We start from the raw sequence: 25,740 nt of genomic DNA, 5'->3' as shown, positions 1-25,740 counted from the left end.
TTGAGATCTCCACCTTCTTACCATATTATTAGTTCATATAAATATGTGAAACGAGCATTTTAGTAACTTTTCATGTCATGTTTCCAACACTTTACTTATACTTTGTGGGGTCCTATAGCTCTTAAATGCTTCTCCCTCTGCCCCTAAGATTTCATAGTTTTCCTACTTGTGCCATAAGCTTTCAGAAAATATATGGTTTTCTGGCAAATCGGTATCAAAGGAGAGAAGGTTTACTTGTGAGTGTTAAAAGAGTAGTAGAAGAGGAAAAGGTAAAGTGCTGGGAGAAATTTACTCAAAATTTACTAAAAAACTGGAGGAAGATAGCAGAGTCAATATGAAACTATTGTTCAGAGTGATCAAAAACAAAAGGAGTTCAGTTGAAACTGTCAAAGCAATAATTATTGAGAATCCTAATGAAAACCTGACCAGGAAAGACGAGTACATCAGAGATGTTCTGAGGAATCATTTTGATCACTTAGTGAACAGGACAGAAGCAGATCAGAGAACAAAAGAACCAGCTGCTGAAACCTACACAGAGGAACCTCCCATTACATGGGCAGAAGCAGACCTTAACAAGATGCCGCAAGGGAAATCCCCAGGAATCGATAAAGTCAGCACAGACATGATTAAAGCAGCAGGAGTCCAGGGTTTACAGTGGCTACACAGAGTGCTCATTGCAGTTTGGAAAGATGACAAGATACCTACTTATTGGAGCAACGGTGTTGTTATCCCCCTGTCTAAAAAGGAAATCACTGAAAATGCTCCAACTACAGGGGATAACACTCCTTCCTCATGGGCTTAAGATTCTTGAGAAAATCTTATGAGAGCAGGTTGCGAGCCACAGTTAGAAGAGGAACAGTATGGCTTCAGGCCTAACAGGTCTACAACAGACCTAATCTTTGGTGTCCATATGTTAATGCAGAAATATTAGGAAAAAGGCAAAGATCTGTTTAGGGATTTTATTTGATATTGAGAAGGCATATGACATTGCAAGAGAGAAGATATGGAAATGCCTGAGAAAAAGGAATGTGCCGGAGGGACTGGTGAGAAAAGTTCAGATGCTGTATGAGCACTCCACCAGCTGTGTGCAATTGGCTGATGGACATTCATCCTGGTTCCAGACCAAAATTGGAATCCAGCAAGGCAGTGCACTATCCCCATTATTGTTTATCACCATCATGGATGACATCAAATCAAATCAAAATCTCTTTATTTGCAAATGAGGTGTCTACCTCGGTGGCAAATGGTACACTAAAATACATTATTGTCAAGCACTAAATATTACATTAACAAGAGAAGAAAATTTTTCCTATAATACGATATTATACAATTTACGCTAACAATGTTTTCTATTAAACACACAGCTCATCCTTAATAAATTTATATTGTTTACAAAATTCTACTTATAATATATCCTGTCCTACTTACAAATATAGTCAACTGATATACAGTATGTGGAATTACTTCAAATGATACTATACAACTGGTATAACATTAATATTTACATTGCATTTATTTATTTACTTTTTTTTTTTTTTTTTTTACCCGTTCTGGATCCTAAGTAGCATAACGACCTGCTGCGTCTTAACCAGAGCCCCTTTTGCCACCACTTTTCAGAGTTCCTGAAGGGCCTTCACAGCTACCGTAGCGGTCCCAGGGCCCTCGAAGTCCCCACTGTACTTCACCCCTACAGGCAGTCCCCTACTTTGGCTGTCCAAACTCCTTAGACCAGGGGATGGAATTAATTTATTCACACACATTTTTTTATATACAATAACCTGCACTGGTCGAATGCCCTCTAACATTTCATTTATTTTCTCTGTTGCTGTTTATTCTCTTCTTGAATATCTGTACAGATTTTGGAAAAGGATCAAACACTACCCCTGGTAAACTGTTCCACTCCTTCACACCCTTCCCAATGAATGAAAATTTACCCCAATCGCTTCTGCTAAAATTCCTTCTAATTTTATATTTGTGGTCAGTCCTGCCGATATAATTATTTTCCAACTGAAGCCTCTCACGGATATCTCCCCATGCTTCTTCTCCTGTATAGGCTCTATATAATCCTGTAAGTCTAGTTTTCTCCCTTCTCTTACTTAAAGTTTCCCACCCAAGTTCCTTTAACATTTCTGATAAACTACTCTTTCTCCTGAAATCCCCTGTTACAAATCTTGCTGCTTTCCTCTGCACACTATCTATTTCTTTTATTAGGTATTCTTGGTGAGGATCCCAAACACTGTTTGCATATTCCAATAATGGACGAACCATACTCAAGTAACTTTTTTCTTTTAATTCTTTGTTGCATCCTTTAAGTAGCCTCATTATGACATGTAATGATCTGTATGCTTTCCCAACAATGTCATCAATATGACCCTTCCAGTGCAAATTACTTTCAAATCTCACACCTAAGTATTTGCACTTGCCATCTTTTGGGATAACTACCTCATCCAAAGTATATTCAAATTCAGTTTTAAAGCTCCTGTTTGTAAAAGTTGTAACAGTTGATTTGCCTCCATTAACCTTCATATTATTTTCTTCAACCCATTGTTGGATACTTTCAAGGTCCCTTTGTAATTCTGAACAATCCTCAATGTTGTTTAGTTCCCTATAAACAATTATGTCATCTGCATACAATCTTATTTTCGATGTTATATTGTTCCCTAAATCATTTGCGTATATTAAGAAAAGTAACGGACCGATTATACTACCCTGTGCAATTCCCTTCCAAACTTTCTCTTCCTGAGATACATTATTTCCTACTTTGACTTTCTGAACCCTTGAATTTAGAAATGCTTTTATCCAACGTGTAACCCTTACGTCCAATCCTATTCCCTCCAATTTCTTTAATAATATTCCATGTTCCACTCTATCAAAGGCTTTGGAAAGATCTATGGCTATGCAATCTAACTGACCTCCTGAATCCAACTGTTCTGATATGTCCTGCTGAAATCCCACCAGTTGTGCCTCACAAGAAAATTTCTTTCTAAATCCATACTGGCTCCTCATGAACCAATTTTTATCATCACATATCCCTCTGATGTACTTCGATATTAAACTCTCCAGAATTTTACAAACTATACTGGTCAGGCTGATTGGTCTGTAGTTCTCTGGTTTCCTTTTATCACCCTTTCCTTTATAAATTGGTATTATTATAGATTCCTTCCATTCCTTTGGTATTACACTATTATTTAGGACATAGTCAAAGAGAAATTTTAAATAAGGCACTATGTACCACCCCATTGTCTTTAATACCTCCCCAGTAATTTGATCACTCCCTGCTGCTTTTCCTTGCTGAAGCAGTTGGATTTCTCTGAAAATATCTTCGTTTGTGAATGAGAAGCTTCTTGTTTCCCTCTGTCTCTCTCCCTCTCTATCTTCTGTTTCGGTTTCCAACTCTTGACAATCATCTACTGAATCTCTAAATTCCCTACTAAATAGGTTTGCTTTCTCAGTATCTGTTAAATAGTGTTCACCCCCTTCTCCCACCATTGTAGGAATTTGGATTCCTTTTCCTTTTTGATTCCTGATATATGAATACAGCTTTTTCCATTTCCCTTTGTGGTCATTACCCTCTTGAAGTATGCCATTCATATAATTCTCTTTTGCTTCCTTTTTCACTCTATTCAGTTCCCTCATTAGCTGTTTTCTAGTTTCTCTACTCTCCCTACCCTCTTTGATTTTCCTGTTTACTATTCTACATTTTCTTTTTAATTTTCTTATTTCCCTTGTATAATAAACAGGGTCTGAGGTCATTTTACCCTTCTTAACAGGTACAAATCTCTTCTCTCCTTCCCAAATAATTCCTTTAAATTTAGCCCAAAGTGTATCCACGTTACTCCCTTCACTTATCCAACAACTGAATTGTGAGTTAAGGTAAGTCCCAAATTCATCAACTTTAGTTTTTCTGTACAATTTCTTGTCTTGTGTAACCTTCTTATTAAGCCTTTTTGGTACGAATCCTACATCCATTATTACAGCCTTATGGTCTCCTATTCCTTCAATTACCTCAGTTTTATCAACAATTTCCCATGGTTTAACCAAGAATACATCTAGTAAGTTATTGAGACGAGTCGGTTCTTGTACTACTTGTGTAAATCCTCCCTCCCAAATTAACTTATTTGCCAGTTTCTGTTCATGGGCTTCACTTGCAGCTCCTTTCCATTCAACTTCAGGCAAATTTAGATCTCCCCCAATTATTACCATATCATTATTATTGTTTTTACAAGTATAATCTATTATTTTTTCAAAGATTTCCATGTCTCTTTCCTCTCTTCCAGGCCTGTATGTTCCTATAATTCCCACCTCCTTCATATTATCACAAACTAATTTTATCCCTAATATTTCATCCCTTTCATCGGTAAACCATTCATGTGAACAGTAAGTTTCCTTCACCAGAATAAACACCCCCCCCTCCCTTTTTATCTCCTCGGTCTCTACGATAGACTGTGTACCCTTCTGGAAATACTTCTCTATTACCCACCCCTTCTTTCAACCACGATTCCACTCCTATCACCACATCAGTCTCATAAGATTCCATCAATGTACCGAATTTTAATTGTTTATTTACTACACTCTGACAGTTTACCAAGAGCAATCTCAGACCCCCTTCCTCCCTAAAACTTGACTGTTGCAATTGGGTAACTTGAAATTCCTTACTATCCTGAGTTTCTTTTTCTAGTTGACTGAGCCAGGTTGAAGTATAGCTGGCTCTTTCTGCTAGTTTTCCTGGTCAGTATTATAACTCAAGGGAGTTGCCTGTTTTACAGTACATATCTTAAGATTAATAAAATCTAGAACAATATTTCCTATCTTTCGTTTACCTGAATTGTTTAGATGGAGGCCATGTTTTGTATAACAGTATCTCTCAAAACTGCTGCATTCAATAACCTGAGTATTCCGAAAATGTTTACAAATTTTAACAATATCTGTATTGACCTTGTCCACTTCAATGTTCACACACGAATCTCTACTCAAATCATGCCTGTGGGGCACGTTCACTACAAAAACGTTAGTGTGGGTCAGCTTCCCTAGTGTATGTTTAAGTTGTGATCTTACATTCTTGGCGTCGTCGCGAGCTACGTCGTTCGTCCCACCGATGATAAGCACTGCATCGCCGCTCCCGAAGTTCCTAGTTGCTGCTTCTACGTTTTCCACAACCCTGCTGATAGAAGCTCCTGGATATATTTCTCCGGTTGCTGCTATATTCTCGTCGTTAATCACTCCCGCAATTCCCCTTCCTTGGCTATCACCAAACACAGCTACCTTCGCTGATTTAGGCCTAACTGGGTCTTGAATCTGAATTCTAGGCCTAAATTTCAGACTCGGCACGGCAACGGATCGCGATGATTTGGTTTCACGCGCGCTATCACTTTCTTCCAGGATTAAATTATTTAGGGCAGAAAACCTATTTCTAATGTTTATTTCCGGAAATTCAGTTGTAGATTTCTTCTTAGCCGGCCATCCACGAACTACTTGACACCACGTGCTCGAGTTTGTTACTTGTACCGGTATATCACTCGAAGAATGGTCAGTCCCAAATTCTAGCGATCGCAGTCTTTCTTTTAATTCTTGATTTTCAACTTTAAGAGTCTCATTGTCCTTTTTTAGAATGTTTATAATTTCTAATGCACTTTTATATTCCTCATCGACTGTTTTCGGTGCTTCGTCAACGCCGTCCCCAACAACAACATTCCGAACACACTGCTCACAAATCCAGTCAACATTTTCATTAGTTTTTACGTCTCTAGGGCAATTTCCGCACTTATAATGCCACCATCGATCACATGAATCACACAACATTCCATTTTTCACTAATTTTCGACATTTTCCGCACTTTTCGTCACATTTTACGGTTAATTTACTCGGAGAATAAAACACTACGTCGTCATTACCGGGCGCCATTTTGAAAAAAAAAAATGAAGAACATCAAGAAAACCTATGGTGAACTAAATGCAATGGCTTTTGCTGATGGCATTATGATCTGGAGAGAAATTGAGGAACAAGTACAGTTGATACTCAATGAATGGATAGTTAAGTTCCAGGAATTCAATCTCAAGATAAGCAAACCCACACAGTAGTGCTGACAATAAACAGAGAGGGACGGCCTGCGAACATCATATTAGGAAACCATCTATTAGAAAGTGTGGAAGACTTACATACCTTGGCAGTGTAATATCTCGAGATACACTAGCCACAAAGGAGGTGGCAAATAGAGAGTGCAGAAGAGCTCTCACTTTTATCATCAAGTACGAACACTCCTCTGAGATCCCAAAGTACCAACAAAATCAAAGCAGGTGATGTTCAGTCAGTACTTCATACCATTCTTAAACTATGGTATCGAAACCTCCACCCTCACTAAGAAGGACTCAATCAAGGTTGCAGGCACTAGGTCAAAAAAAAAAAAAAAAATAGACAAGTTAAGGAATGACGTGGTTAGAAAGGAAGCTGGAATTGGATTGAGACATTGTTGTTAGATCGGGTCAGCATGTCCAGATTGAGGTAGTTTGGGCATGTAATGAGGATGGAACCAACAAGGACAGCGTTTGTTAACATGGAGAGACATGTGGCAGGAAAACAGATTGGGGGGGAGGGAGGAAGACCAAGAACCCACTGGATGGACATCATAAAGATGGACTTTGAGATTGGGGAAGGACAGTGGAGGACGTTGTTAACAACAGAACATATCTCAATAAGACAGAATGGAAGAGGCTCACCAATACCCAGGAAAGTGGAACTGTAAAAATGAAGATGTTGATTTATAAGGAGCGGAGAAGGGGAAACTGAATAGAGTCTCTTACATCTTTGTTACTTACCGGTGTTAACTTATATGCATATGTGGCCAGAAACGTATCACACTAACACTTGGTACTAATTCATTGTGATAAGATTTAGGAGTGGTTGACAAACTAGAGCTTCCCATTCTAATCATTTTCCTAATTGAATACCTGCCGGCAAAAACGTTGTAACCCTCAAAATACAAATTTTTCAGGAGAAGAAAAACAAATAAACAAGCAAATTGTTTGTGAATGGTTATTCTGCCATTGACAATTAGTTTAAATGAGTTCACTATTGTTAATGCATAATAATTTTGACAACATGCGACTTTAAAATCAAGATATAAGGGATGATCGTTGGACGTCCGTGCAAAAAGGTTGTGACTATAACGGAAGTAGCACATTTTTGCGTGTTACAACGTTTATACTGTTGAAAACATTTATAGCTTTTAATTTTTTATTTTTATTCTGTATAAAAATAATGAAACATAAACCACGCTTCTAATTTGCAGTACCCATTGTTACAGCTTCCCATTGTTTAACAGTATTCACTGAACACCAGCAATATTGTTGCCAGAATGTTTTGCGATGATGAATAAACCTTACATTGTCACTTCACTTTGTCTTTAGGTTCTCATAAAAACCTCGATATTTTTCACGAATGTATCGACACAATGAGCAATCTGTAAAGAGAGCAAGACATATTTGTATGCATATACAGTATATATAATACATTATATACGTATATAATACAGTCGAGAATAAACACTCTGATTACGCATTAAAATATAAAACATGTGAATCTCCCATTAAACACGTTGACTTTCTTACATTGGCTTACAACGTTTTTGCACCCGCCTGTTCAGCAAGGATTTTCCCAGGCACTGATTTGTTATTGTGGGCCAAATATGGTTGCCCACTTTTTTACATTGGCTTACAACGTTTTTGCACCCGCCTGTTCAGCAAGGATTTTCCCAGGCACTGATTTGTTATTGTGGGCCAAATATGGTTGCCCCGAATTCTGCTTGTATTTCTTTCCATTCCTCTTCCATTTACTATATTTAATTTTGCGTTTTTATCCCCTATTTATATCGTTGCACACACTCAGACTTAGCGACACACGACTTTCCTCCTCCACTGATACAATGTTTCTGCACCCGCACGACCCATGGCGAAATTTAAACAAAAGAAAAAAGGTGCCCAATGAACATGTTTGCCAACAAAACATCCTACATGCCTCACTCTGACCGCATACATCGTTTGTGCACGGAAACCCAGCATTCTAGAAAAGTGAGGGTTACAACATTTTTGCCGGCAGATATTGAATTGTGCATTGTACACAGGAAAAAAGTATAAAGACCTTGGAGTAATTAAAGCTGAATGGAAGTCAACCTACGGCACATAAATGCCTGCAACACACTCAGTAGGACTGCTAATGATTACGTACTTACAACTGGGGACCCCGCACCATAGACTATAGATTGTTGAATACACTTGGCACACTTGGCATCCTGAATCCTGATCCCGTATTAACACATTCGCTTCCAGCTCTGTCCGTGGACACTGTCTCTCGCAGCCCAGCGATTTTTAGATGCCGCGCTGACTCACGAGGTAACTTGTAACACACAGCTTTAACTTGGTGTTACTCCTATACTATAAACCATAAAAATATAAAAATTTCTATATACCTTCACATGATCTAGTACGATTTAAGTGTGTGATATTTGGTATCACACTGTCCACCATGCAGAAGAACACCACACTTCACACAGTACCACAGTGTTTCCCTCACTTTTCCGTTCTTCAGGCACACACTACATCTCCGTGTAGGAGTACTGTCACTTCTCATGGGGGGTAATTTCAGCAGCGTATGTTCCTTTTTTTTTTCTATCCAAACAAAACAGGGGTTCTTTTGCCGGAGCTTTCTACGAAGGGGTGTGCAGGTAGTAGAGGAAGATATTGAAGCCCGCAAGATAATAGAAACGGCTGGTGAGGGAGCTAAATCATGTGAAGCCTCTTCCTAACCTTGGATATAATTTCGACAGACAGTCTGCATGAATGTTAGATACATAATTTTCTTCTGTGAATGTGATTTCTGATACAGTCAGAAGCAGGTGAATAACTTGCAAATTAGCAGGTAGAAGAACACCTTCTTCGGCCACTGACATGTTTTGTGAATGAAGGGATATAATGCAAGGTACTGATCCACTGTGTCCGCCCCATGCATTCTTTCGTTATATTCTACTATGGTTACCAGTTTTAGTTTCTTCATGCCGAATTTAGACAGTGTTTCAACCATTTCAGCGGAATGCATTATTGAAATCATACATATTGTTCTCTTGTCCTTCCACACAACGAGTAGAACGTTCCCTTCTCGGCTAAATATTCTCTCACCTTTATTAAATTGTTTTTGGTGATCCCTAAATTCTGTGGGTAGGCCCCTGTTTTGATGGATTGTCCCACATGACAGTGTCTTGCTCCCATAATTCTTTTGCTAACTGAACACTGTTATAATAATTGTCCATGTAGATGGAATATCCCAAGCCTAGATAGGGGTTTAGAAGAACTGTATCATGAAGACTGATTCCACTGGCATCGTATATTTTCAGTTGGCGTATGTATCCATTAGAGGATTTACAAGCCATGGGGACCATTATTCCGTATTTCGTAATCTTTCCTGGATTGTAAACATGGAATCGAAGGCGCCCTCTCCAAGCCAGCATTTCTTCATATCGGCCTAATTTTGTAGAGCCTGTCTGCAATGTCATGCTTCCTGTTGTCACTGAAATGAAGGAAGGACATTATACTTTCGAAGCGGTTCCTAGGCATTGATTTGGAAAAAGTTGGAGTTTCAAAAGTGGGATCCTCCGTCCAGTACATTTTTATATCTGGCTTCCTAATAATACCAGAAATGAACATTAGCCCTAAAAATCGCTTCAATTCTGACACAAACTGGTTTCCATGTCAGCATTACTGATACTTCGTGAATGGGCATAGCGCGGTACTAATTACCTGTTCTGTGTACAGATTTGTCTGATCACATACATGATAAAATCCTCTGAAAAAAATGTATTGATGAAACACATCATATCGTCACTGTTCTGGACATCTACATTTAAACCTGCATTGGCCACAAACTTTGGTAAAGCGGGATGATAACTTGCCGACTCTTCAGATACGGTTGGTATGTCATTGTCAGTGCAAGGCAAAGAAGTCTCTGCCTCCTCATTTTCACTATCACTAGAATCTAATTCTGGAATGAGATCGTCACCTGAATCTTCAGCTTGCAATAACTCGGTCACTTGCTCAAGAGATATAAATTCTTTACTTGCCATATCTACTCGTTAAATCACTCAGCACCACTTGATTTTCAACTGTGCAGATAAGAGAACTCAAGGCTGGCACGTGTTTACGTAGATCACAAAGCCCACAACGCGGGAAATTACCCGTAAGCTGTAGTAAAAATGTTCATATGTCCACTATCTACCGGAAAACTGATACACTTTCAAATGTACAAAGTTGGCGCAAATTCAAATCTGACTAAGATTGGACGCTGTATTTTACACACATGAAACCTGATCCGACAATGGTCGGATACGGGAGCGAAAGTATTAAATCAGAAAACCGATCTCTCTGATACAAGTAAAATACGCAGTGAACTCGGTGAAGGAGAATTTGTTAAGTGGTGTAAATTACCTCAAAAGGGACTGGGAGAAGAGCTGTATAAGAAATATACCCCCACCAACAACTGGGTAATGTATCGTCAAAGTCTTACATGTAGCAAATGGCACCAAGCAATGAAATGACTACTAATGTTTCCTCAGTTAGAAGTATTCCCAGTAGATCTCATGATGGCAGCCTTTGTCACAGACGTGGCAGAGAGAATGAAACACTGGGTCACATCTTGGAGAACTGCCCATGTGGTGATACATTGAGAAATGCCCGCCATTATAAAATAATATCATTCATTCCAGAGGACCTTAATGGAAAGGGTTATACCATTCATGAAGAGTTTTGTGGTGTGTCAGTGAACGGTAGTACCAGAAGAATCCTTTAAGCACGACAACAAGAAAGGTTATATAATCGATCTCACAGTTAGAATGGAGCATCACAATGACCATCCTGAGGAGGTTAACATTGAAAAAACTAAAGGAACATCTAGACACCTACAATTGAATTGAAGAGGTCAAAGTATTCGGTTTAATGGTAGGGTCACGTAACACAATAAGTAGGTTCGTTATTCATTTCTGGAACAGTTTACAGAAGTCCAAAATCTGTCTTTTTGGTAGTTGCCACTTTGCAGGGAACTTAGTCTTTTGTATACACACTCATGTTCATAAAAAACAGAACACCTTGGAAAACTAGAAATAGGAAGTCCATATTCATGGGACAAGTTCATTAGTATGTTCTGCAGAAACGATTAGCATTTGTCACCTAGGTTTAGCATGTGTCCTGTTGCCTAGTAGACACTAGGTCCTCCAAGGGCACTGATAACTTTTTCCATGCATGATGGCATCGACGCGTATAATGCGAATGGCATCCTGGGGTATAGCCATCTATGCTGCAATCACCTGGTTCGACAGTTCATCTTTGATGGTTGGCATTGGATCACAGCACTGCACCCGTCGTTTCACCATATCTCACACATTTTCAATTGGCGACAAGTCCAGTGATTGGGCGGGCCAGAGTAACAGTCTGACAGAAGGCATGTGTTCGTGCAGCAACATGTGGTCGCACATTGTCCTGCTGAAATATGGCATCTGGGGGTGTCGTGCAGAAAGGGTGTGGCTTTGGGTCACAGGATGTCATTCACGTAGGTCAAACTGGCCACAGTGCCCTGGACACTCACCGACTGTGATTTTTGGTTGTACCCAATAGCACTCCACACCATAAGACCTTGAGTTGGCACTGTATGTCTTGTGCGAATGCAGTCAATGTGATGCCTCTCTCCCTGTCTGCAGCAAACCAAAATGTGGCCATCATATTCAAACAAACAGAACCTGGATTTGTCTGAAAACACTATCTGCTGCAATTCCTGTCCCCAGTGACGTTCCATACACAATTGCAGTCTAGCATATTTATGCACATTAGTCAAAGGTAGGCGGAGAAGTGGACGAGGCACCAGTAACCCAGACCGTAATAAACGGCGATGGACTGTCACTCCTGATAGTGTACGATGTGTTACACTGTTCTACTGTTGCATCACGGCTGAGGAGGACGCAGATCTGTCCTGCAATGCCATTCGGATGAGTCGATCTTCTCGGGGGCTGGTGTGGGTGGTGCAACCAGACCCATCTTGGCGTGTTCTGCGGCCTTCTGTGAACCATTCTGTACACACCCGTTGCACTGCCAACACACTTCGTCCCACACAAGCAGCAATTTCCCGGATGGAGGGCATCACGTTTTCTCACGCCAATAACGTGCCCTCTTTCAAACTCATTTGATGGTACGGCTCTCGCATACATCATAATCTATAAGTTTCATTTCCGTATTGCTTTTAATATTCACAAATATGAAGTTTTTGAAGCTTCCACCTAATCAATACTTTATTTATATGTTATTATTTTACAGTACCGGTTTTGACCTTGTGAAGGTCATCTTCAGCTGACCAACATAACATGTAATTAAAACATCACTGTAAGAATGTCACATGATGGGTCAAACATTGTCAATTTCCGAATGTTCTTTGTATTAGCTTAAGCAACCGTCTACATTAAATGATATGAGAATTAAAACTTAACTTACTATTATGTACATGGATGATGTATGTTAAATATACAATATTCTTAAATTATTAACGAGTCACATAGTATGTGTAAAACATCATCAATTTGCGAATGTTCTTTGTCTTATCTTAAGCAATCGTCTACGTTAAGCGATATGAGAATTAAAACTTAACATTACTATTATGTGCATGGATGATGTATGTTAAATATACAATGTTCTTAAATTATAAACGCCCACTGTTCCACATTAAAACTTATAGCTAGATGAATAAAACATTTTGAAGCACATTTAAATTCATGCGGCGTATTGTACTTATGTGACTGTTATGACGTATGATCAGCCGTGTATGTCTGCTGATGGTATAATGTTATAAGTTTCTTGAAGTAATATGAACACTTATGTTGAAGTAAAAGTAGTTGTCCAGTGTTAGATGTGGAACTTCGTCGATCTATATGCAGTGCTTGCAGTTCATGTTAAAAATAGTTTTTACCATGAAATTAATAGGATGTATAAAATTATAGATAGATCGTTATTCTTACGATGTGCTTCCCTTGATCTTTGTTATTTGATTTTGTCAAATGTCATTATGTGTTGCTTGATTTTAACATATCTTATATGATTAGCTTCAAAGCTCCTTTCTTCACTTTGTGTTGTTGGTCGTAGTTTGTATCTGTAAAAATAGAAAATGAAGTGTAAGAAATTTTGCACCTGCCAAGTTGGAATGTCTATTTAATGTGGGAATATGTGTGCGTGTACTTACTATTGTTGTTGACTCTTGGAGTGTGCTATTCGGGAGCACGTCGTGCACTGTTCCGTGTGTGTCTGAAGCTGCTGATTGTGGTTGCAGAGAGGAAGGTTGGAGGGGTTGGAGGGGTAGGAGGAGCGGCAGTTGAGGGAGTAGGAGTGGAACGGGGCATGTCTTCTGGCAGTTCTTTAATGTGTGTTGGGTTTTGTTTTTGATTCTTTTTAGGTAAGTGGTTTTTAGGGAAGGGATAACTGCATTGAAAAGAATATTAATTTTGTCTGTAATTTCATTTAAATTGAAGTTTGGATTGGCGTATTGATCTAGACTGATATAAAATTCTTCCATTATGTTGAGTAAGGGGCTCTTGGGGTTGATACTTTGTATTTGCATGTCGTTTTTAATGTTTGTGAATTTGTTTGTAGTGTTCAATGTGTTTGCCTATGGCTGAGAAATGATTGTTTTATTGCATTAATATATTCAAGCACCTTGTAAAGTGTAATAGTGAAAATTGTAATTCATTGCGTACATTTTAAAAATATTTAAGGATGTAGGCCTAGTCAAAATACATAAACTGTGACGTAAAACAAATAGCAAAAAAAAATGTATACGCAGTAGCAAATACATTAGGGACAATACAGGATAGTCTATAAGATATCAAGGAACAGCGATGTGGGCACTGTGTAGCACTACCTATGGCCTGGAGAAATTTTCCTGTCATAAGAGCATGTGTGCGGTGTACTTTTTGTTATTATTTATGCATTTAGAGTAATTTAGATCATTAAGTAATTGTGAGTGTGATTTGTTTATGTTACCTCTCAACACGAGTGGAAAGATATGTGCTGAATTTGGCTGCAATAATTTATGAAGTGCAGAAGAATTTGCTGTCTTTCTGTCACTTCCCTTGTAACAAGAATAAGTAGGCATGTTTTTAAATATTATATCCTTCCAATGAATGTTGGATGAGAGTTGGTGAAGACATTGGAAGTTTATGGTAAGATAAAAGTTAATGAAATCGTACATCCAGTTATTCCACGTCCAAGTACGTCAGAAATTCAAATAACTCGCTCAACTACATAAATAACCGACAATGGATTGAAGGTGCCGGCAAAATAATAAGCTCAGAACCCCGTGGTATCTCATTAAATTATGGTTGATGATGGTATGTCGTAGCACGAAGTACAGCATTAAATAAAAACTACAATTTCTTCAAGCAGAAGATTAATAAATGTAGATAAATGGCGAGAAACATCAATGACAGCAATATGTATCAGAGGCCATGGAATGAGTTGGATCAAATGGGCCAAGTTCAATCTATATATTGCCCCCATTTTTCCCGAGCTAAGCCCAGCCATCGAGCGAGAGATCCCAAGGTAGACCGTTCGATCGTTGGCTATCACTTTCTAGAGGCATTTAAGGGATGTTAAGGATTGATGACCAAGCAGGATAAAAAGAAATGTTAAAACAACACTGACATTTATTCACATAAGCAAACAACAAATGAAAATATTCTTGCTGATATGTTTTATAACATAGAACTTTCATGATATTGCATTTCTTCCTCGATTTAGAGTGACACGTGTTCTTAATCTCCAGCCTTACTGTGCTGTAATGAAAACCAAAGAAAAATTAGGCCTCTTGCCTTCCCAAATCAGAATATTTGATTGAAAGAATTTAAATAAATTAACAGAGATGTTCAAAAAATAATTAACAGCTGTCTTGCTAACGAGGGTTTTACAATAAATGAGTTCAAAGTTTTACCAATTCAAAGTAGTCTCAACACGTGGTTTTAAGATGTACTCAACTGAATTTATCATTTACAGTATTTAATATTAGTCAGTGACACCAACATGAACTTCAGTAGAGAATGAAAATTGATTTCAAAATTCTCAAAATTAATTAATTATTATTCTGATTATTATTATTATTATTATTATTATTATTATTATTATTATTATTATTGATTTCTCATTATTTAATTAACCTATGTTTCACTGTCACACGATCGTGTTCTCATCAATTTTCCACTGCATCATTTACCTACTGATCGTCATTAGCATTTCAGAATAATTATTTTCAATTAATTATTAATGACTTGGTTTCACCATAACTCAAAGTAATCATGCGGCTAACGAACTTCTACTTCTGATCTTTGTATTTCATTTCCATTCAAATTAATCTTAAAATATTTCAAAGTTCAACTATAAATGAGTCAGAAATTTACATTATCCACGTGTGAGCTAGCTAAATAAATTTCATTTACAAATAGAGTGCCTTCGTAAAATAACGAGATGATCTTTCCTTTTAAATCTCGCTAATGAAGAAAATAAATCCCTTTTCTAGTCTTCCTCGACTTAAGTTGATCAAACTTTCCCTTAAGGGCACTTCTTAAGGCAACACACAACGATGAGTGTAATCTGCGTCGCAGCAAGTGCACGACCAGATCAAATTAAACGGGACCAACATGATACAAGAGAAATATACATATTTACACACACACACACATTCACACTAGGAAACACGTCTTTTATGTACATTATTTACATCGAATCCTGTTTTGGCACGTTTATTCATGATTTTTACGAGTGGTCAGGTCGCATAATATCTATCAGAAATAATCTGTGTACTGAAATTATCCTTCATTAATGGTGGCTAGTGATCGAAGTCATGGGTATCACTTGGTAGAAACACATTTCACATATCAATGTAAGTTCATCTAACTCATGAAATTATAATGGAAGATTCTAGTAAAATCCATAACCACTACCATCGTTTGGGCTACAGGTTGAAACTATCGCGAGTGTGAGCCTTAATCGTACTATTTTTATTCCCTACCTGTGAAATACACTCGCAACACATGCTCCCATAATTATAATCTATCTTGCGCTCCCAATACACAAGAATAAGTCAACTATCATCATTAAATCATCAATTGCTCAATTATACAACAAATATCCCTCAGGATTGGTCATATTCCAGACCCTTCATGAACAGAGCACATTCAACCTCACATATAAGGACTCTACAGTAATTTTATGGCTCACGAGCGTTTAATTCTGTTTTACCCGATCTTTAGTCAATATTATTATTATTTAAGTGATTATTACATCTACTGATCCTCGTGGAATATCGTAAAATTAGATGACTTCACCATAAATACAACAAGTGATCTTGAAAGACACTAGGTTCGACCCTATTCACTCAAAATGTACACGTAAATTTCAGTCCAGTAACTTTCAACATTACAAGGAAAGTAGATTTATCGTGTGGTCAGTGATTATTAAGTAAGTATAAAGCTCCTAAGCATGGGAAATCATTCAAAGACAACCTACGTGTCTACTCTAATAGATTCAAAATTTCATTCACACGTACCTAGTCTACCACGACACCTTAAGAAGTGGAAAAATGAAATATTTCTAACTACAACAAACTAATAGATCTACGACTTAAAGAAGAAAGACCTCTAGTTGTACAAAAGGTAAGACAGATAAATTAAATTAAAAAGGTACTCAAGTTTTAGATGGAGTTCAATTCCCGTCGACAGTCAATTATTCCAGCATTTTCCTCCGGTCAGTCTCCTTCCAATTACCAGATACGCCTCACATTTTACAGCTCCATGGAGGCTCTGTAGCAGGTGTCCCTCGATGAAGTTACGTTGTCGGTGGTTGTGGAATTGTCCATCTTGAGGTGTTCAACTTCTAAGACGACTTCTGTAGAACGCCGGTCACAAGCTGTAACTGAGATGACAAAATTAAGTATTTTGCACAAGCACACGTCGAATATTAATAGCTCGTCTACACAGTCACACTTAACTTGATTTTTAAGACGTTTTTATTCCATAGGAATTCACTAATTCTCGCTAAAATCTGGCAGAACGGGCGTTGACTTGAACTGGAAATTACTTCTCCACATGGTCCGATAACGCAGTGTCCCACACAGCAGCACAGCGAAGAATGTTCAGGGTAAGAGCAGGATATTCAGAGAGAGCGATTTACTCGAAACAAGGCCTTTTATCTTATCAGCCTGGGAGGTGTGATCTTCAACGAGAACGGTAATTGGCTGATGGTCTCATTTAATTGGCTCAGACTATTCCAGATTGTGAGTTGCGCGCGTGCGGTGGTAGTCACGTGGTTTGCTCTGACCTTGGCACAGTCCTGCCGGTGTGTCATCCCTCTGAACGACGAAAAAAACTCGTTCTTAGCTCGCCACTACTCCCCAAATGACATGCTGCAGCTCCAAGCAGACAATAAAACTTTTACTTTCCACTTGTTGAAATATTCATAATATCGCCAATTTTAACGGGGACAATATGGTGGCCATACCTTGCCTATCTAGTTCGATTATAATTCGAAAATCGAGACTTGTGGTGAAATAGTCGATTGGTAAACCAAAATATCACGTGACAGATTATTAAATGAATTCCTTTGCCGATGTTAATGATTGTGTAGGAGTACTCTGTATCAAAGAAGTCAGGTGTTTAACGTCAAAAACATATGGGAAGCTACGGAACATGGAGAAGTCTTTAAAAAGCAAACGACTGTTATTATTGCAGTCTAGTAGATTTTGTTTCTAAAAAAAGAGAAGATTACAGTTTTGTTGAAGGATTCTAAAGCGTTAGAAGGGTTGTACATGATTCAGAAGGAAACTGGACGAAAAGCTGAATTATATTACGATATTATCATTTGTAATAAGAATAATTATTTGTAAAGAGGCGAGATACTTATCTGGTTCTCTCTGAAATATTAAGGCATAATGACTGATAAGTACTCAAAATAAATGTCTTACTATCCTGCTATGTAGTCGCTTAAAGTAGAGTAGTATATTTTTATGATGTCAAAAATGTGACATGCCCAGTTATACAACTTGAATGCAACTGTTTAGTAGTCAATCATTACCTTACGATGGGCAGGAATGTTGTAAGTTTTGACGTGAATGATCCTGAAAATTATGACATACTGTACTCTGTGTTATGAGAATCTAAGCGGTCGCTAGTAAGTGTCGTACAGGTAAAATTTAGACATGGATAACGCATGTGTTAAAATAGTGTCATTATGAATAAACCTCAGTTTGATTTATGGTTCAGATATATGAAGGGATCGTGAAGTAATATATGTGCATGATTTAGAGTCATCTATGATCATATTTTACATTAGGCATAGTATTTGCAAGTGTAATAATGATATTATCGCGATGATATTGTGTTGATAATTATATTAAGATGAATAGTCTTCGTAATATAAAGTGCCTGAGTATGTTTTAAATAAAATGAGAATTCGTTGAGCATGACATGTGTATAAAATGATGAGAGGTTTATTGTGATAGGGTCGTCGAGTAATGTGAGTGATTAATATTGTATAGATCATCGAAGAAGTTTCATTGAGATTAAGCATTTAATGGAATAATGCGGTATTAGAAGTCCCGGTGATATTTATTATAGTGAAGATTGATTTCATCATGCATATGAATTTGATTTGAAGTAATGAATGGTGATTACTTAGGCATAAGGGCAATATTTGCGATGATGTCTCGAAGCGTATTGAAGACACTTGTATGATGATCGTCAAAGATACCTTAATTAAAGATACAGTATTGGTAATTGCACACAGTATTGGAAGATAATGTAGGATCTTCATCAGTTAATGACATTATGTAGATGAGAGCCATGTCACAAATGGAATGTGTAACTTTCACTGATGTGTAGTATGTAGATTGAATTTCTTGCTAGCTAAATTTCTTCTTATAGATCATTGAATTGACGCTTAGAGCTGAAGTAGCTTTTCCAGGTTTCTTTCACGGAGGACACCAGGGCTGCAGAGTCATCGTACTTGAATCATTGTAGTTGGTGGTGATTGTATTTTCAGATATTTATTATTTAGGTGCAGATGCCGATGGAGCTCAGAGGAGATTAATTTCATTTTTATTGCCCAACATTAATGTTTTTGAAGGATTATAATGTTGTCCTATATTCTTTGATCATTTTTTAACCTGAACGATGGTAATATGCACAGGTTATTGGTGCGTTCAAGTTATTTAGCTAGATTTTTGATGAATTAAAGGACGGTTCCAAAATGATAACGGGATAGACGTGTATTTTGAAATCAGTGAATAGGTGTGCCAAACTGACAAGATTTTATAATTTTAACCATCAGTTAGAAGATATATGTGATGAATGATGGAGTTAATTGTAAAATTAAGCCTTCAGCAATGCGAGGTTGGTTTTCCTTTTGATTTTTCTTGCGAATTTTAAAGGTTAATATTGATATTGTAACCAACATGATGCTGTAAAATGGAACATTAACAAGAGTCAGAGATTAGGATTGTTTTCTTTTGGTCAATGTAATGTTCAGTCACTTCTAACATCCATTTGCGTTGCTTTTCTTTTATTAATATTATTGCTGTTATATCGAATATGTTGGTTATTAAACGAAACATCCTTCCACGAAAATAAATATTTTCAGATTTCTCATTTAATATAGCAAGGTATATCATGATGGCTTAGGTTAAGATATTAATTAACAAACATCTTTATATGTCAGTCAGATCAAAATAAAGCCAACAGTGCAATTCTGTGACCCAACTCGATGAACATTCACGTCCCTAGAGTGGAATCTTTTGCATCTCCGCATGACACCAGCCAAGGCATAACTTTTTCAACAAGAACCCAGAATTTAGAGATGCGTGCAAGGTCACAATATATTCTTCCAGTGATAAAGATGATTATAATAATAATAATAATATTGGTTTTAGGTATCACTAACTACTTTTACATTTTTAAGATGCCGAGGTGCCAGAATTTTGTCCTGCAGGAGTTCTTTTATGTGCAAGTAAATCTTCCGCCACAAGGCTGAAATATTTGAGCACCTTCAAATAACACTGGACCAAACCTGCCAACTTGAACTCAGAAGGCCAGTGGTCTACCAGCTGAGCTGCTACTTCTTTGTTTAATAGTGTGTATTTTTATTCCTTGTTTAATAATGTGGTTTTTTTTTTTACAGGTATGTTATAGTGTAATATTTATTTTGAACTTGTAGGTTCAACAGCTGAAAAGCTTTTGAAGTTACATTTGCCTTGCATAGGTCGTCCAAGGGCTACGACTGCAGTTGAGTGTTACCTTCAAATTTTAGCTCGTAAGAACCCTCGACACAATGCCATCATGCTGAATAATGATCTTCAGGCAGCCACAGGTTGCCACGTTTCAGCTCAAACTGTGAGAAACATATTGCACAAGGCAAAACTTTCTCAATGCCCATGGCGAAATGCAGTTCTCAAACGTAGACATCCAGTGCAGATGAGCCCAACATTATGCTGAATAATCTCTTCAGAATTGCCTCACAAAGTCCTTAAACTTCCTCCATCCTGACGATAGTTGGAAACATATTTGGAGGCTATCTGGTCAGGCTTTGTGTCTTAAGACAGACGTCATCAAGTAGTTGCTCTAGGGAGCTGGTATTACTTGCTCTGCTCAGGATGGCTGTTTGTCACATGACAAGAGAGCAGTGGACAGGCAGGTTGCATACTGTGGCCGTACTGTACTTGCCGTTCGAAAATGTTACCGTATGAACAACGGCTATCTTTTTTTTTTTTTTAACCATGGATCATATGAGACGAACAGGACACAGGTTACAGGATATAACAGGACAAGAAGATTATTCATTGACAAAGGAAATATACAGCAGTATGCAATATGTCCTGAATATTTTCATGATTAACTGAAGCTTTGGGACACAAACATTTTAATAATTGTATGGCATTTATGACCATGACAACACATTAAACACACAAACTGAAACATATCACTGGTGTACTCCTCTTTCGCGGGACCTTTGGGCTCATTTGGTACTATCGTTTGCGTACTGGTAAGTCGCAAAACGCATTTCAAGTGTTCATCGGTGAGCCTACTTATATATCTAGATTTACAAATCTTCATTAATGAAAATATCTGTTCACATAAATAAGTTGATCCAAATATACTTAAAATATGAGCATTAAATGTGTGCAATCTGTGAAATCTCTCCCGTGGAAAATGAACATAAAATTCAGTCAAACTGTTTGTATTTGCAAACAGCTTTCATTTGAGTATCGCACTGTAAGTCAATCAGTTCTAGCTGCAGTTCTGGTCTAACAACTTGCACATCCACTGAGAAGGGTGAAGCGAACACTTGCAGATCCTTTTCTAATGCTAGAATATCATGAAACCTACTCTCAAAATCATCATATAGTGACATTAAAACTTCTTTATATTCTTCTAATATTTTTTAATGTGATTAAGTATTTTATTACATATTAAACATTTTGCTGTGTTATTTTCTTGAACTATTAATACACTTCTTTCCTAGAAGGTTTGAAACTCGTTAGCGTCGATGGCCGACACTGTGCTGTACTCTTCCATAGTAAATACAACATCTACTGACTAGGTTTGAATGCCGTGTGGTTTGAGGATAAAGACGGAAACGCACTAATGTCACCTCATGTGAGTTCACGCGTATCATGTCGCAATCTGATTGTCCAGAAAGATTTGCTATACCTTTGCGTCACTGGCCTTCAGTACGTACTAGGTCATGCACTTGCCCTACTTGCTAGCTAAGCTGCTCTTGTTCCTTGAAAGCAGGGAGCAAACTGGCTCCAAAGGCATTTCGCTCTCGATTGACGATGCCTGGTTCCCTGATGTTTTGGGGGGCATTATGTGGGACCACCATACACCACTCCTAGTCATGCAGGGCAATGTCACGGCTGTATGATACAAGGATGGCGTCTTCCAATCCATAGTGACACCGTATCGCCAGTATTTTGGAGGAGAATTTGTCTTAATGTCTTCATGTGTGCTTCATTGTGCAGGTCTCATTAATGACTTCTTTCCTGGTCAAGAGTGACTGCCATGTTCCTTGGACATGAACCCTATTGAACACGCCTGGGCTGTTAATGACATTTTAAGGCAGAAACAGGTTCCAAGAAGGACATTCCAGGAATAATTAATGAACAAGGGGAGTGTGTATGTGAGGATCTTCACAAGGCAGAAGTATTCAGTCAGCAGTATGTAAAGATTGTTGGTTACAAGGAAAATGTCGAGATAGAGGAGGAGACTAAGGCCAAAGAAGTAATAAAATTTACATATGATAACAATGACATTTACAATAAGATACAAAAGTTGAAAACTAGAAAAGCTGCTGGAATTGATCAGATTTCTGGGGATATACTAAAGACAATGGGTTAGGATATAGTACCATATCTGAAGTACTTATTTGATTATTGTTTGGTTGGAGGAGCTATACCAGATGAATGGAGAGTTGCTATAGTAGCCCCTAGTATAAAGGAAAGGGTGATAGACATAAAGCTGAAAATTACAGGCCAGTAAGTTTGACATGCATTGTATGTAAGCTTTGGGAAGGCATTCTTTCTGATTATATTAGACATGTTTGTGAAATTAATAACTGGTTCGATAGAAGGCAGTTTGGGTTTAGGAAAGGTTATTCCACTGAAGCTCAACTTGTAGGATTCCAGCAAGATATAGCAGATATCTTGGATTCTGGAGGTCAAATGGACTGTATCGCGATTGAGCTGTCTAAAGCATTTGATAGGGTGGATCATGGGAGACTACTGGCAAAAATGAGTGCAATTGGACTAGACAAAAGAGTGACTGAATGGGTTGCTATATTTCTAGAAAATAGATCTCAGAGAATTAGGGTAAGTGAAGCTTTATCTGACCCTGTAATAATTAAGAGGGGAATTCCTCAAGGCAATATTATCGGACCTTTATGTTTTCTTATATAAATGATATGAGTAAAGGAGTGGAATCGGAGGTAAGGCTTTTTGCGGATGATGTTATTCTCTATAGAGTGATAAATAAGTTACAAGATTGTGAGCAACTGCACCGTGACCTCGAAAATGTTGTGAGATGGACAGCAGGCAACGGTATGTTGATAAACGGGGTTAAAAGTTCCTTTTGGGGATCATTGTAAGTATCTAGGTGTTAATATAAGGAAAGATCTTTATTGGGATAATCACATAAATGGGATTGTAAATAAAGGGTACAGATCTCTGCACATGGTTATGAGGGTGTTTAGGGGTTGTAGTAAGGATGTAAAGGAGAGGTGATATAAGTCTCTGGTAAGACCCCAACTAGAGTATGGTTCCAGTGTATGGGACCCTCACCAGGATTACCTGATTCAAGAACTGGAAAAAATCCAAAGAAAAGTAGCTCGATTTGTTCTGGGTGATTTCCGACAAAAGAGTACATACATACATACATACATACATACATTATCATTATAGACTGTTATGCCTTTCAGCGTTCAGTCTGCAAGCCTCTGAGAATTTACTAAACGTCGCCACAATCCTCGATTTGCAACTAGTGTTATGGCCTCATTTAGTTCTATACCTCTTATCTTTAAATCGTTAGAAACAGAGTCTAACCATCGTCGTCTTGGTCTCCCTCTACTTCTCTTACCCTCCATAACAGAGTCCATTATGCTCCTAGGTAACCTATCCTCCTCCATTCGCCTCACATGACCCCACCACCGAAGCCGGTTTATGCGTACAGCTTCATCCATCGAGTTCATTCCTAAATTAGCCTTTATCTCCTCATTCCGAGTTCCCTCCTGCCATTGTTCCCACCTGTTTGTACCAGCAATCATTCTTGCTACTTTCATGTCTGTTACTTCTAACTTATGAATAAGATATCCTGAGTCCACCCAGCTTTCACTCCCATAAAGCAAAGTTGGTCTGAAAACAGACCGATGTAAAGATAGTTTCGTCTGGGAGCTGACTTCCTTCTTACAGAATACTGCTGATCACAACTGTGAGCTCACTGCATTAGCTTTACTACACCTTGATTCAATCTCACTTACTATATTACCATCCTGGGAAAACACACAACCTAAATACTTGAAATTATCGACCTGTTCTAGCTTTGTATCACCAATCTGACATTCAATTCTGTTGGATTTCTTACCTACTGACATCAATTTAGTTTTCGAGAGGCTAATTTTCATACCATACTCATTGCACCTATTTTCAAGTTCCAAGATGTTAGACTGCAGGCTTTCGGCACAGTCTGCCATTAAGACCAAGTCGTCAGCATAGGCCAGGCTGCTTACTACATTTCCACCTAACTGAATCCCTCCCTGCCATTTTATACCTTTCAGCATATGATCCATGTAAACTACAAACAGCAAAGGTGAAAGATTACAGCCTTGTCTGACTCCTGTAAGTACCCTGAACCAAGAACTCATTCTACCATCAATTCTCACTGAAGCCCAATTGTCAACATAAATGCCTTTGACTGATTTTAATAATCTACCTTTAATTCCATAGTCCCCCAGTATAGCGAACATCTTTTCCCTCGGTACCCCGTCATATGCTTTCTCTAGATCTACGAAACATAAACACAACTGCCTATTCCTCTCGTAGCATTTTTCAATTACCTGGCGCATACTGAAAATCTGATCCTGACAGCCTCTCTGTGGTCTGAAACCACACTGGTTTTCATCCAACTTCCTCTCAACGATTGATCGCACCCTCCCTTCCAAGATGCTTGTGAATACTTTGCCTGGTATACTAATCAATGAGATAGCGTTACAAAAATGTTGCAATGTTTGGGTTGGGAAGAATTGAGAGAAAGAAGAAGAGCTGCTCGACTAAGCGGTATGTTACATGTAACTAATCTCATTATTAGACCCGTATTGAACTATGCTATGATATACTATCAATTTGTTGGTTATTTTGATCCACCTTTTCAATACAAATTACAGTTTGTGTTGCTAAGTTGTAATGTTACAACACTAATTTACCGGGACATGTTTCGCTGAATCACCATTGAGGAGTGGGGCAATATGGATCAACATTACCTTGATGTACTTGTTTAAAGTGCTCCAAGACTAACTCAGGCATTCAATGCAAGGGGACGTGTTACCTGGTATTAAAGGTAAAATGGTATTACTGTTAATAAAGTATTATTATTATTAGTGTGTGCCATATTCAATTCCAGTAACTCGTATTGAGCAAGCAAAGCTGTATTTTTGTAGAGACTCTCATTTTTTGTTTTGTTGGGCAATAAATAATGTATGTCTGTATCTCTCTTTTTTTCTTTTTTTTTGTAAGAGTCAGGAACTCTTTAATTCAACATGAAGCAAGACTTTTTTGATGTATGTAGTTCTGTAAGTGGGAATAACATCTTACGATTTTCATCATACTACACAGTACAAAGAACATCAAATTATATATTTTAATGATAATATATTTTCTTTTCTCCTTTCTACATGTTTGTTACCGAGGTAACATGTTTGGAACCCTCACCATAAACATTTTAGACCTGGTATTCTCGCTGTGGAAGTTTGTATCTCTGGGCTTGCGGCCAATGCGTTTTCTACTGTTAGTTTCTATGTGATTTGATGCCACATGTTTAATTTTAATATTCTTTACATCTGAGCGCTAAGCTCCTACTTCTTTAAAAACTTCATGTGTATTTCACCAATTAAACATGCCATGTGTTTGTTCCCTTCT

General features: G+C 37.9%; 1 protein-coding gene across 5 annotated transcripts in view; it reads left to right on the top strand.

Moving 5' to 3' along the window:
• Positions 1–25,740, top strand: part of LOC136877555 (translocator protein-like) — a 94,967-nt gene that overhangs the window by 40,126 nt on the left and 29,101 nt on the right. The window lies entirely within an intron of this gene.

This window comes from Anabrus simplex, chromosome 7 (genome assembly GCF_040414725.1).
Source record: "Anabrus simplex isolate iqAnaSimp1 chromosome 7, ASM4041472v1, whole genome shotgun sequence".
In the NCBI taxonomy this organism is placed as follows: Eukaryota; Metazoa; Arthropoda; class Insecta; order Orthoptera; family Tettigoniidae; genus Anabrus; species Anabrus simplex.
Note: the sequence above shows the minus strand (reverse complement) of the source record. Positions and strands in the feature narration are given on the sequence as shown.